The sequence below is a fragment of the Littorina saxatilis genome, unplaced genomic scaffold (genome assembly GCF_037325665.1).
Source record: "Littorina saxatilis isolate snail1 unplaced genomic scaffold, US_GU_Lsax_2.0 scaffold_630, whole genome shotgun sequence".
NCBI lineage: Eukaryota > Metazoa > Mollusca > Gastropoda > Littorinimorpha > Littorinidae > Littorina > Littorina saxatilis.
In genome coordinates, this window is record NW_027126581.1 from 36,169 (window position 1) to 48,831 (window position 12,663).

Genomic DNA, 12,663 nt, shown 5'->3' on the forward strand with positions numbered 1-12,663 from the left:
AGAGAAAGAAAAAAAGAGAACGAGAGAGAGAGAGAGATTGAGAGAGAGAGAGAGAGAGAGAGAGAGACAGAGAGAGACAGAGAGAGCGAGAGAGAGAGAGAGAGAGCAAGACAGAGAGAGAGAGAGAGAGAGAGAGAGAGAGAGAGAGAGAGAGAGAGAGAGAGAGAGAGAGAGAGAGAGAGAGAGAGAGAGAGAGAGAGAGACTCAGACTCAGACTCAGACTCAGAACTTTATTACAAAAGGATAAAGGTTTTAGGCAAAGCCTATTCTTCCAACCTGTCCTTTATACAACACATAAAGACAGACGCACATTACAAATATAAATTCAATCATATAAAATACAGAAATACATTGTACAGAATGCAACACAATGTGCATTTAAGGAATTACATAAGGAGAACTCAAAAAATTACAAAATTACATTGACATAGTTATACCTTTCATTTGGGAATAAGTTGCTCCGATCAGCTACACATCCGTTAACATTAGTACAAAATGTTTAACAAAATAACAATCGAGCAAGACATTTCATTCACGAATGATGTGTGAACGTGACTGTCTCTTAAACATTTTCACTGAAGTTGCATTTCTTATCTGTTGGGGTAAGGAGTTCCAGAGAAACGCTCCTGAGAAGGCTAAGCTCGATTTGTAGAGGTCTATGCGAGGTATGGGAGGGATGATTTTTTGGGACCCATATCTTTTTGTGGCATGTTTGAAATGTGATTGCAAATATTTAGGACAGTCGTCATTTAGAATTTTATACATGAACACAGCCTTGTTTAACGTCAACTGATCTTTCAAGGGGAGGAAATTCAAGAGCTTTAGTTTATCATCCGTGGACCTATTCAAATCATGCAGAATAAGTTTTGCAGCTCGGCGATGCAGGGAATTGAGTCTTTTTAAATGAACATCACTGCAGTTATCCCAAAGTGTCGATGCGAAGTTTATATGAGGCATTATGTGGGCGTAATAGAACATTTTGAGTGCTGCAGAATCAGCGTATTGCCTTAATTGTGATAACACGCACAACTTATTTGATACTAGTTTGCAAATATTACTCAAATGAGTTTGCCATTTCAACTCTTGATCAATGGTAACACCCAATAATCTATGTTCCCTAACTTGCTGCACTTGAGTTGAACCAACTGACAGTTGTAATTGTAAAGGACTTAATTGGTGTTTTTGTCTCGTGGTTATCACCATACTCTTTGTTTTAATCGGATGAATGATCATTGCATTAGAAACGCACCACTCAGTGATTTCATCCGTACTTTTTTGGAGAGAAGAGTTTACGGATTCCAAAGATTTTTGACTGGTGTGAACAGAAGAGTCATCGGCGAAGAACTCACATCTAACTTTTTCATCGGACACATGAAGGGGTAAATCATTTATATAAATACAGAACAAGATAGGTCCTAATACAGACCCTTGAGGGACACCACTTCTGACAAACTCATTTGACGAAGTTTTACAGTTAATGGATACATACTGTTTCCGTTTTGAAAGATACGATTCAAAAAAGGCACAGGCGGAGTCGTTTTTTAAATAGCACTTTAATTTCTTTAGTAGAAGTGAGTGATCTACTAGGTCAAAGGCTTTCTTAAAGTCCAAAAACAACGCTCCCGTTATGTCTGCTTTGTTTATTGCTGACAGCCAAGTCTCGCATAAAGAGCTTAAGGCGGTGTGGCAGGAATGCTTAGAGCGGAATCCAGACTGAAAAGGATGAAACAGATTCATTTGTTCCATATATGCCAGTAGGTGTTTTTGTATGTGCTTTTCTAAGAGAGAGAGAGAGAGAGAGACAGATAGAGAGAGAGAGAGAGAGAGAGAGAGAGAGAGAGAGAGAGAGAGAGAGAGAGAGAGAGAGAGAGAGAGAGAGAGAGAGAGAGAGAGAGAGAGAGAGAGAGAACGAACACACACTGTTTGATTGTATACAGGTTTACGGTTGAATGGAAAGAACAGATTTACCTTGCTGAAATAAAATGTCATAGGACGTCAACAAGATGAGTGTCAGTATGATATTTAAAAAGTGTTCCTCTTTACTTAAGAAAAACAGTATTGGAGTTGAAAAAAAACCCACTGGTTGAAAGGTGAGTGTTATATAAAACGCCTTGAATGATATCGAGTTATGAATGCATGTATTCAAACTAACTGCACTGGTGGTATGAGAGCTGAATTGAGTAAACCCAGCAAGCGTGACATGCATGACAATTATTCAAACCAGGAAGAAAATTAGTGTAGTTTTGAAGGTTGGCAGAACTTACAGTGGGGCAACTTCGCCAAGAAAGTTTAGACCAGACCTTGGGACTTGCGCATAAAGAATACACGTAACGATTATGCACAAACATGAGCTCTCGATATGCAAGTATTTTTGTTAAAGAACTATATGCTTAAGGGGGCAGTACTACCTAGCGAGGGGTGCACTTTTTATGTTGGTGCTATGTTGCCTGAATATAATTCAATTTCCATACAATGTGGTCACAAGTTAGATCACACATTCAATATTACAAAACAAGAACACGTTTTGCAGGAATTAGTTTAATTATTGATGTATAAAAAAAATAAATAATTCAAAAATACCTTTGCGGGCACAGCTACAACAATGTGTGTGGTTCTCGACATACTTCAACACAATGAACAGTTACTGGACTTTGTTACTTAACACCATTAGATTGAACTGGTTTCTTTGAAGCAAGAACCTCAAACAAAGTGTGTATGGCTAAAGAGTTTTGTTTTACCACTTTTTGAATGCTAATGAAATACTAGGGTAAACTGTATCTTTATTAGTTTAGAAAATATCAATCAAGAACCATCCTTAACACAATACACTTAAACCTTTTAATTTTGGCTGGCAATTCGCCTGTTTTGTTTTGTTTGGAGTGTCGATGCTCACTGAAAAGGTTGTTTTGATACAGTTATTAATACGACAAAACCTATACATTCGTCTTTGTTTTAACCTTCCAAAAAGGGCACGAGTGCGAATGGTACTGACACAATAGGTGTCAGTAATGCAGTGTCAAATAGTGACTAAAATGTGTCCATTTTATTTATGTTATGTTATTTTCAAATTTGCTTTTAATTTCACATTAACTGATAAAGCATTAACTCAAAGCTTGTATTCTAATTGTGTCTTTCATGCGTTTTCTCGTAAAGCCTTTTCCGTCACCACATAGGCTGAGTGTTTTTTGGTTTTTTTAATTTAAATATGGTAAGAGCCAGCATTTGAAAGCAAAAAACCCATCTGATTAACATTTAATTCTGAGGTCAGTGTGCTAGAGTGATCTCAGATTTGAAGGAATATTTCATGAAGGTGAAATAACCAAAAGACACTGATCATAAAGCCATATTTCACGCTCATAAGAAAAAATACCCTTTTCAGTGTTAGGCATTTCTGTAGTGAAACTAAAGGGGAAGCTACTGGAAGGGTATTTATCATGTGTTAGAGAGTACACACTCTCAGGCCATCGGAAACCATTGCCACGGTAACGTAAGCAAAGCTGCCGATCTCGTTTTTTGAGTTTGGCACCTTTTCTTTATGATACAGGAAGACTTCTTTTGATAATGTGAAAGTATGCAACAGCTCTTTGTGAGTTGTTATGTAGTTTTGCTGATTGAAAATATTGCTGTCAGCTCTTTATCTCACGTTTATCCAGCTGTCACCGCTCGAGATTGGCAGTTTGTAACTTATTGCTAAAATGAGATTGTTCAGAAACCAAAGAAAGTTTTTCGCGTTTTTCTCAAAACATCAAAAAACAAGTCGCGTAAGGCAAAAATACAACATTTAGTCAAGTAGCTGTCGAACTCACAGAATGAAACTGAACGCAATGCAACGCAGCAAGACCGCATACTCGTAGCATCGTCAGTCACCCGCTCACGGCAAAGACAGTGAAATTGACAAGAAGAGCGGGGTAGCAGTTGCGCTCAGAAGGATAGCACGCTTTTCTGTACCTCTCTTTGTTTTAACTTTCTGAGCATGTTTTTAATCCAAACATATCATATATATATGTTTTTGGAATCAGGAACCGACAAGAAATAAGATGAAAGTGTTTTTAAATTAATAATAATAATAATTGTCAGTAAGTACTGGTGTCACATGACTGATGTGAACCAGTTGATTGGCTAATGGCGATGCGCTAAAACTGTTAGCGCACTCTTGGAGTGCGCTAACTTTTCCACAGAGCGTATTCTTACGCCCTTTACCTAAGCAAGACTGTGCTCTCATCCTCAGAATTAATTACTGACATGTAGCTTATATTCTCCACAATACCAACTGACCATAAATTCCCTACTTCTCAATTAAAGCAGAAGTGGTTTTTTTTCTGACAGATTGCATGTGCCTGTGCCACAGTGCGGCTGCCACTGATCTAAAAATAGAAGCCGCTGGGTTTCATCTAATTCTCGCCGACTTGCATAGATTCTTCTCATCGTGTTAGTGGCATGTAGCTTATCATCCACATTACCAAATGATGAGTTAATATAAAATTCCCACCCGCTAGCAGAAAACACAAGTGTTATTCCGATAACGTACCAGCTAGACCAGTTTGGAAGACTGACTCGATCGACTCTGTCATACGTAGCCGCACTGACTACACTGAAATACGACTGCATCAGTTCAGTAAATGAATGGTTTCCGAATTATTATTTCAAGGCAAGAACAATCGTAATCGAAAACGTGTAGGGTTCAGAACGTTCTTACCATTATAAGACTTATTACCAGCGTGCCTCGTGCGTGCAGACTCAGTCAGTGCAGACTGCATGCAGTGGTTTGATTGCCCTAGCAGACGACATAAACCCCGCTCAGCAAATTAACATGTTGGGCAAATGTGAACGAAAAAACGATGGGGATATAATACGTGTAGGGTTCAGAGCATTCTTACCGTTCATATTTAGTATCAGACTCCCCGATGAATGAAAATACAACACGAAAATATGCCACATTTGTTTTGAAAATGTGCGAACCGTCGAGTCCCGCGGCTTCGAGTCAATTCAAGGGGAGTCACTCCGCACAGTCAATCCGTCGAAGCTCGACTGGAGGTTTCGAATCGCAAATAATGAAGAGCACAGCCCTTTCTCCGAGTTCAAATGAGGTCTCTCTGAAAGATCATCACTGTTCAGATTAACGCTACACTGGAATTTACCAACAGAAATTAAAATGCGTGTGACGAAAGCACGACACACTTGAGACACCCCACACAAAAGTAGATCTTTACTGTACACGACCTGACCACACAGTTATGCCTATTCAAATGCGCGTTGCAAAATGTGCGCTTGGAATCTTCTTTTTTCTATGGCGGTACTGACAATATCGTTATTGAAACAATCCCAGTGCACTAAGGGATTTATAGAGCAAATCTCGAAAATAATTATTGAACTCAGCGCTATGCGCTTCGTTCAATAATGAATTTTCTCGATTTGCTCTATAAATCCCTTAGTGCACTGGGATGTCTCAATAACTTAAATAATAATAATAATAATAATAATAATAATAATAATAATAATAATAATAATAATAATAATAATAATAAATAACTTTTCTATAGCGCGAGTCCCATCAATTGGCTCCTGGCGCTTTACAAATTTATTATAGAATAAACTAGCACAAATCAACAAGCATACAAAGCATACATTTAAGTGAGACATAACACCAAGAACCCAAGCACTAAGCAAAACTTAGCGTACAATGTTAAAAGTACACACACACACACACACACACACACACACACACACACACACACACACACACACACACACACACACACACACGCACGCACGCGCACACACAAAATTTTCATATTAATTTTTATATATTTAATTTTCAGAGCGTGTTTTTAATCCATATATAACATATTTATATATTTTTGGAATCAGCAAATGGTGGAGAATAAGATGAATGTAAATTTGGATCGTTTTTAAAAACAATATTTTTTTTACAATTTTCAGATTTTTAATGACCAAAGTCATTAATTAATGTTTAAGCCACCAAGCTGAAATGCAATACTGAAGTCCGGGCTTCGTCGAACATTACTTGACCAAAATGTCAACCAATTTGGTTAAATAATGAGGGCGTGACAGTGCCGCCTCAACTTTCACGAAAAGCCGGATATGACGTCATCAAAGACATTTATCAAAAAAATGAAAAAAAACGTATGGGGATATCATACCCAGGAACTCTCATGTCAAATGTCATAAAGATCGGTCCAGTAGTTTAGTCTGAATCGCTCTACACACACACACAGACAGACAGACACACACACACACACACACACACACACGCACACACACACACACACACACACACACGCACATACACCACGACCCTCGTCTCGATTCCCCCTCTATGTTAAAACATTTAGTCAAAACTTGACTAAATGTTATGACATAGGCAATTATCTTATGAGCGTGACGATATGCAATGTATGCTAGCGCTGTTCCAACTTTTTCCTACGCCCCTTAGTGTATTTATAGCCAGGGTTGTCTGACAGGATTCTTGTTATCTTTCAACAACGTAATACAGAGCGATAGGCAGTGCAGTGAATTGTGGACCTGTTAAATCTGATTTATTTCATTTACCGTATATTTGTTCTTGTATTTAGTTAGATAGTAGAAATGTAAGATAACCATGCATTCCAGAGGAATCCTTTTACTCTTGTCTCTGCGTTGTGCAATGATCACAGCTGACCAACATATTGGTGAGTACAACCTTTCATTGATTTCACATTTCAATTACACTTCCTTTAACGAATTGTACGACTATTTAAACACGACTTTACTTCTTGGGTACCTCCACTGACACAACCTCTCTCCTCTTTTTACATTTAGTCAAGTTTTGACTAAATGTTTTAACATAGAGGGGGAATCGAGACGAGGGTCGTGGTGTGTGTGTGTGTGAGTGTGTGTGTTTGTGTGTGTGTGTGTGTGTATGTGTGTGTGTATGTGTGTGTGTGTGTGTCTGTCTGTGTGTGTGTGTGTGTCTGTCTGTGTGTGTGTGTGTGTAGAGCGATTCACTACTTGACCGATCTTTATGAAATTTGACATGAAAGTTCCTGGGAATGATATCCCAAGACGTTTTTTTCATTTTTTCGATAAATGTCTTTGATGACGTCATATCCGGCTTTTTGTAAAAGTTGAGGCGGCACTGTCACACCCTCATTTTTCAATCAAATTGGTTGACATTTTGGCAAAGCAATCTTCGACGAAGGCCAGACTTTGGTATTGCATTTCAGCTTCTTTACTTTTCTTTATTTGGTGTTTAACGTCGTTTTCAACCACGAAGGTTATATCGCGACGAGGGAACGGGGGGAGATGGGATAGGGGAAAGGGGGCAGATGGGATAAAGACACTTGTTAAGTGTTTCTTGTTCACAAAAGCACTAATAAAAAAATTGCTCCAGGGGCTTGCAACGTAGTACAATATATGACCTTACTGGGAGAATGCAAGTTTCCAGTACAAAGGACTAAACATTTCTTACATACTGCTTGACTAAAATCTTTACAAACATTGACTATATTCTATACAAGAACCACTTAACAAGGGTAAAAGGAGAAACAGAATCCGTTAGTAGCCTCTTACGACATGCGGGGTGCAGAGAAATAAGGATGTGGAAAAGAAGACTTTTGGTAAGTGAAATAAAGGTGATGGATCCAGTCAGGTAGAAATAAGACAACAAGAAAAGAATTGGAAAACTGCAGGGAATAGTAGGGAGAGTTTTCTTGGAAGGAAATATAGGTGAAAGGACTGGTAAGGCAGAAATAAGACAAAAGAAGAGAAGTAAAGGGGTGGGGTAGCTCTGTTTAAACGCTTCCGCCGCGTGAAGGCGACCCCATGGGAGCGCATTTCAGCTTGGTGGCATAACAAATAATTAATGAATTTGGTCATTAAAAATCGGAAACTTGTCATTACATTTTTTTTTAAACGATCCAAAAACAATTTCATCTTATTCTTCGTCATTTTCTGATTCCAAAAACATATACATATGTTATATTCGGATTACAAACAAGCTCTGAAAATTAAAAATATAAAAATTATGATTAAAATTAAATTTCCGAAATCGATTTAAAAACAATTTCATCTTATTCCTTGTCGGTTCCTGATTCCAAAAACATATAGATATGATATGTTTGGATTAAAAACACGCTCAGAAAGTTAAAACGAAGAGAGGTACAGAAAAGCGTGCTATCCTTCTCAAGCGGGGCTCACACACAGGTGGAGCAAGCGGAGCAAGGGTGGAGTAGGCTGCACCAGGCGGAGAGATGACGCTACTTCCGTTGCAGGAGTGGAGAAAGTTGTGTGTGCGGTGCGGAGCAAGGAATAGGACACGTTTCTATTTTTTGGCTCCGGTGCAGCGGTGCAGCCAATCAGCGCACTCATCACTTTCTCCGGAAATAGTAGTGTGACACTAGGTGGCATCCCAAATAACGACGGCCGCCTTTTTCGAAAGAACTTTTTCATGGATTTTACACAAGAATACCGAAACGGAAAGATAGAATGTGGTTTCCGCTAGATTTCAAGTCACGCTTTTCACTTTTCCGAGGAAGCCAACAGCTGAGTGTGAAGAAACGCTGCTGTTCAACTTCGAAATCTCCAGTCGCAGACGACCTTCGCTTTTGCAGTACAGTCAATCGACTCAATGCAGGTGCAATGTTACTCATTTCGATCAGCTTGTTTTCGTATATATTTTTGCATTAAGATCATGTACAATGATTGGAATCAAAGGAGGAATGACTTCGGTATGCAAATGCGTTGGTTTGGCCGAAATCAATACAGCAGTAATTAAGCTATGTTCTTTCTCGTCAGTTTGTTTTTTGCGACTGAAGTTTGTCTTCTGAATGTACCACTTGCTTGATTTTGATTGTTTGTTCAGCTCTTCGGCACAAAATTCATCATGCAAGATATCAATTTGTTGAATGATAACGGGATAAGTGAAGTTCAAACATGTATCTGCTTGCAAAAAACAATCGCAGGGACAGATCTATCTGCTTCATTGACTGACAGATTGTCATTGAATTTCCAACGTAAAATGACTCGTTTGCAGACTCTCTAATTAGATCCATCGAGTGTTTGTGTTCTTAGATCCATTGGCTTTGCAGGCTTTTTGCGATCATAACATTGTTTGGGTTTGTGCAGGTGCAATCTGCAGATCAGATGAGATTGACCGCAGGGTGACGCAGTGTCAGTGATCAATGCAACTTGTGTTCGACACTCAATATTGCCTTCTACCAAACTCAAGGGCAAAACAAAAGGTACGTGCTTGTGAATTCATATTATGTAATGTCTGTGAAGATTAACACCGTTTTTAGCTCTAGTCTGAGTGATCATGCTTATTAATATCCAATTCAAGTTACATACGATACATTTTCCGCCCCAGCACCACCTTCACCCCATAGCACTGCTATTCAGATACTACAGTCCAACAACTAACCCTCTAAAAGTCCCCCCCCCCCCCCCACTTTCAGTGCAACATCTGTTGCTATCTGCACCTTTGTGTGGTAATGGGAAACTCGTGCTCAAATAGTTTCAGAACTGTTGATATTATAAGAGTTTTATTTACCAATGGTTCTCCCCTCCCTCCTTCATATTACACCGACACTCTCTATGCCCACCCTCCACCCCCTTCCCTCATCCCTTCCCCCTACAGGCACGTCTACTAAAGTCTCAGACGTGATAGGATTAAGAGGATGCCACAATGATCCGGGTAACTTTGCAAATAATCATACTGATATAACAGAAGAAAGTTATTCCACAGTCATTTCTACTTATACATTACAGTGTTACAAAACAGGAATTTGTGCTATTAAAGTTATAATCTACAAACAACAAAGACCCTCCAGTCCCCCCCCCCCTCCTCACCTGCAACATATACATGTTCATGTCCAACTTTCCCAGTGGCTCTTAATCTTATGTCTATGACTGTTGATATTGAAGAGTAGAAAGTGTTTAGTTTTCAATGACTAAATTTCCCCTCACACACACACACACACAAACACACACGCACATGCACAGCTGTTGTCTCCTTCTCAATCTCTCTGTGTCTCTCTGTTTAATTAAAATATTTGGATCACTAACTCTTCACTGAGATTCATTGTTATGTGTTATGTGGAGTAAGATTAGTGAATGTTGCTGCTGATTCTGTTGTTCTTTCTGTTCTTCCTCCCTGCATAATCTTTTTTCTCCTTAAACAGTTTTTTTTTATTACTACAGTGCGTCTATGGAGTGTACATCAGAGATGTGATGGGACCAAAAACATTCCAAAATGAAACAGGTAACTTTTTAAACTGGTCTTCATTTTGTTTATTGAGAAGTTGGTTCACATGATACATTTCAGAGTCGTCCTTTTAAATTCGTTAAATATTGCACCAGTCACTACATCTATAGATTATCAGATTAAGTTGTCTTCTTCTGCATTATGCATATGCAATATTCATCTTTAGTGCGCACGTGTGTGTGTGTGTGTGTGTGTGTGTGGTTGAAGACGACACAGGCCCCTTCCCTCATTTGTTTATCTGTGTGCGAGACTTCGTGAGTCAGTTGCATAGGCAGGATAGCTAACTGAGTTGCCTGCAAGACCGTTAACGGCATTTTGCACTGTATATTTGCTGTACATTAATTTCAGCTTAGGTATGACCAATACCAAAAGTTACAATGTTGTAGGTGAAATGGTCTGTCTTTTGGGCTCTTTCCAAAAAGGATCCGAATTCGGGGATAGACTCAACCGTTTCGGGTTTTATATGGAGCCGTACACTAATTAACCCGATTTAAGCATTAAAGAATTTAAGAGTGTTAGTTTTGGAGGGTATAAACTATGTAATTTAAATGAAAATTTCAATAATGAATTTTCGTATAATTAATATACTTAGTACTTACCCAATTCTCATAGTTTATACCCTCCCATCCTTCCACGCTACTTAATTTCCTATGGCGTCTTTTTTTTTAGCTTGGTTACCACCCTTTCGAGGGCAGGTAATTTGAGTAGTTTTTCGACATCTAGCATATATGAGATCTTAGTCAATGCATCCCTCAGACAACCAGTTACACCGTTAATGACACATGAAGCAATAAGGTAACTATCAGATAACACTTGTATACACAAAATCCACTCGGACAAGATCAACAAAATCTTACGATCTTGTTAACTCATTGGAGACGTAATGTTTTAGTCCTTTTTGACTCACATGCGAAGCAAAAGTGAGTCTATGTACTCACCCGAGTCGTCCGTCCGTCCGTCCGTCCGTCCGGCCGGCCGGAAAACTTTAACGTTGGATATTTCTTGGATACTATTCAGTCTATCAGTACCAAATTTGGCAAAATGGTGTATGATGACAAGGCCCCAAAAAACATACATAGCATCTTGACCTTGCTTCAAGGTCAAGGTCGCAGGGGCCATAAATGTTGTCTAAAAAACAGCTATTTTTCCCATTTTTCCCATTTTCTCTGAAGTTTTTGAGATTGAATACCTCACCTATATATGATATATAGGGCAAAGTAAGCCCCATCTTTTGATACCAGTTTGGTTTACCTTGCTTCAAGGTCAAGGTCACAGGAGCTCTTCAAAGTTGGATTGTATACATATTTTGAAGTGACCTTGACCCTGAACTATGGAAGATAACTGTTTCAAACTTAAAAATTATGTGGGGCACATGTTATGCTTTCATCATGAGACACATTTGGTCACATATGATCAAGGTCAAGGTCACTTTGACCCTTATGAAATGTGACCAAAATAAGGTAGTGAACCACTAAAAGTGACCATATCTCATGGTAGAAAGAGCCAATAAGCACCATTGTACTTCCTATGTCTTGAATTAACAGCTTTGTGTTGCATGACCTTGGATGACCTTGACCTTGGGTCAAGGTCACATGTATTTTGGTAGGAAAAATGTGTAAAGCAGTTCTTAGTGTATGATGTCATTGCTAGGTTTAGCTGAAGGTCAAGGTCATATAAAGGTCAAGGTCAAGCATGTGAGTCGTATGGGCTTTGCCCTTCTTGTTTTGGTTGAAAATGTGCTGAAAAAAGAAGATTACAGCTAGATCAAAACTCAAAAGTGTTCCAAATTACCCCTCCATTTGACCTGTGAACTCGCCACTGTGTTGACCTTTGTCATGCATAAGATATAGTTAATAATCGCCAAATATTAACTAACTAGGTCAACAGGTCAAGAAGTATTAAGCATTTTTATGGGCTGCATTTGTTTCATTTGTGTCACCCTTTATGTTTATACTTTTGCAGGCTGGTGTGGAGTTCTGATGTTGCCAGGGCGATGGAAGACACACACATAAGACATATAAACAAGCTTCCCTGTGAAGTGTTTTGATCACAAATCACCATTATTTTAGACATTTATGCATATCTATTCTCAGCTCAGACTTGTGCTTTGAAATTGGATGTTTAAGTACTAGCTAAAACCCTGAATAAAGTCTTCGCAATACATGGAATGGGATCAAAAGTGTGTGTGTGTGTGTGTGTGTGTGTGTGTGTGTGTGTGTGTGTGTGTGTGTGTGTGTGTGTGTGTGTGTGTGTGTGTGTGTGTGTGTGTGTGTGTGTGTGTGTGTGAAAACAACATTCAAAAATGAGGGTGAGATAAAACATAAAAAAGCTACAGCACAGATACTTTTTTTGTCTAGCGTCAAGGACGGATCCAGGGGGGGGTTCCTGTCACCCCCCCCCCC

General features: G+C 39.0%; 1 long non-coding RNA gene across 1 annotated transcript; it reads left to right on the forward strand.

Annotated features, from left to right (window-relative positions):
• Nucleotides 1-8,197: 8,197 nt before the first annotated feature.
• On the forward strand, nt 8,198-12,429 carry LOC138955021 (uncharacterized). The gene is made up of 4 exons (XR_011452062.1): nt 8,198-8,632; nt 9,124-9,239; nt 10,198-10,258; nt 12,224-12,429. It is a non-coding gene; the product is annotated as an uncharacterized lncRNA (long non-coding RNA).
• Nucleotides 12,430-12,663: the final 234 nt, after the last annotated feature.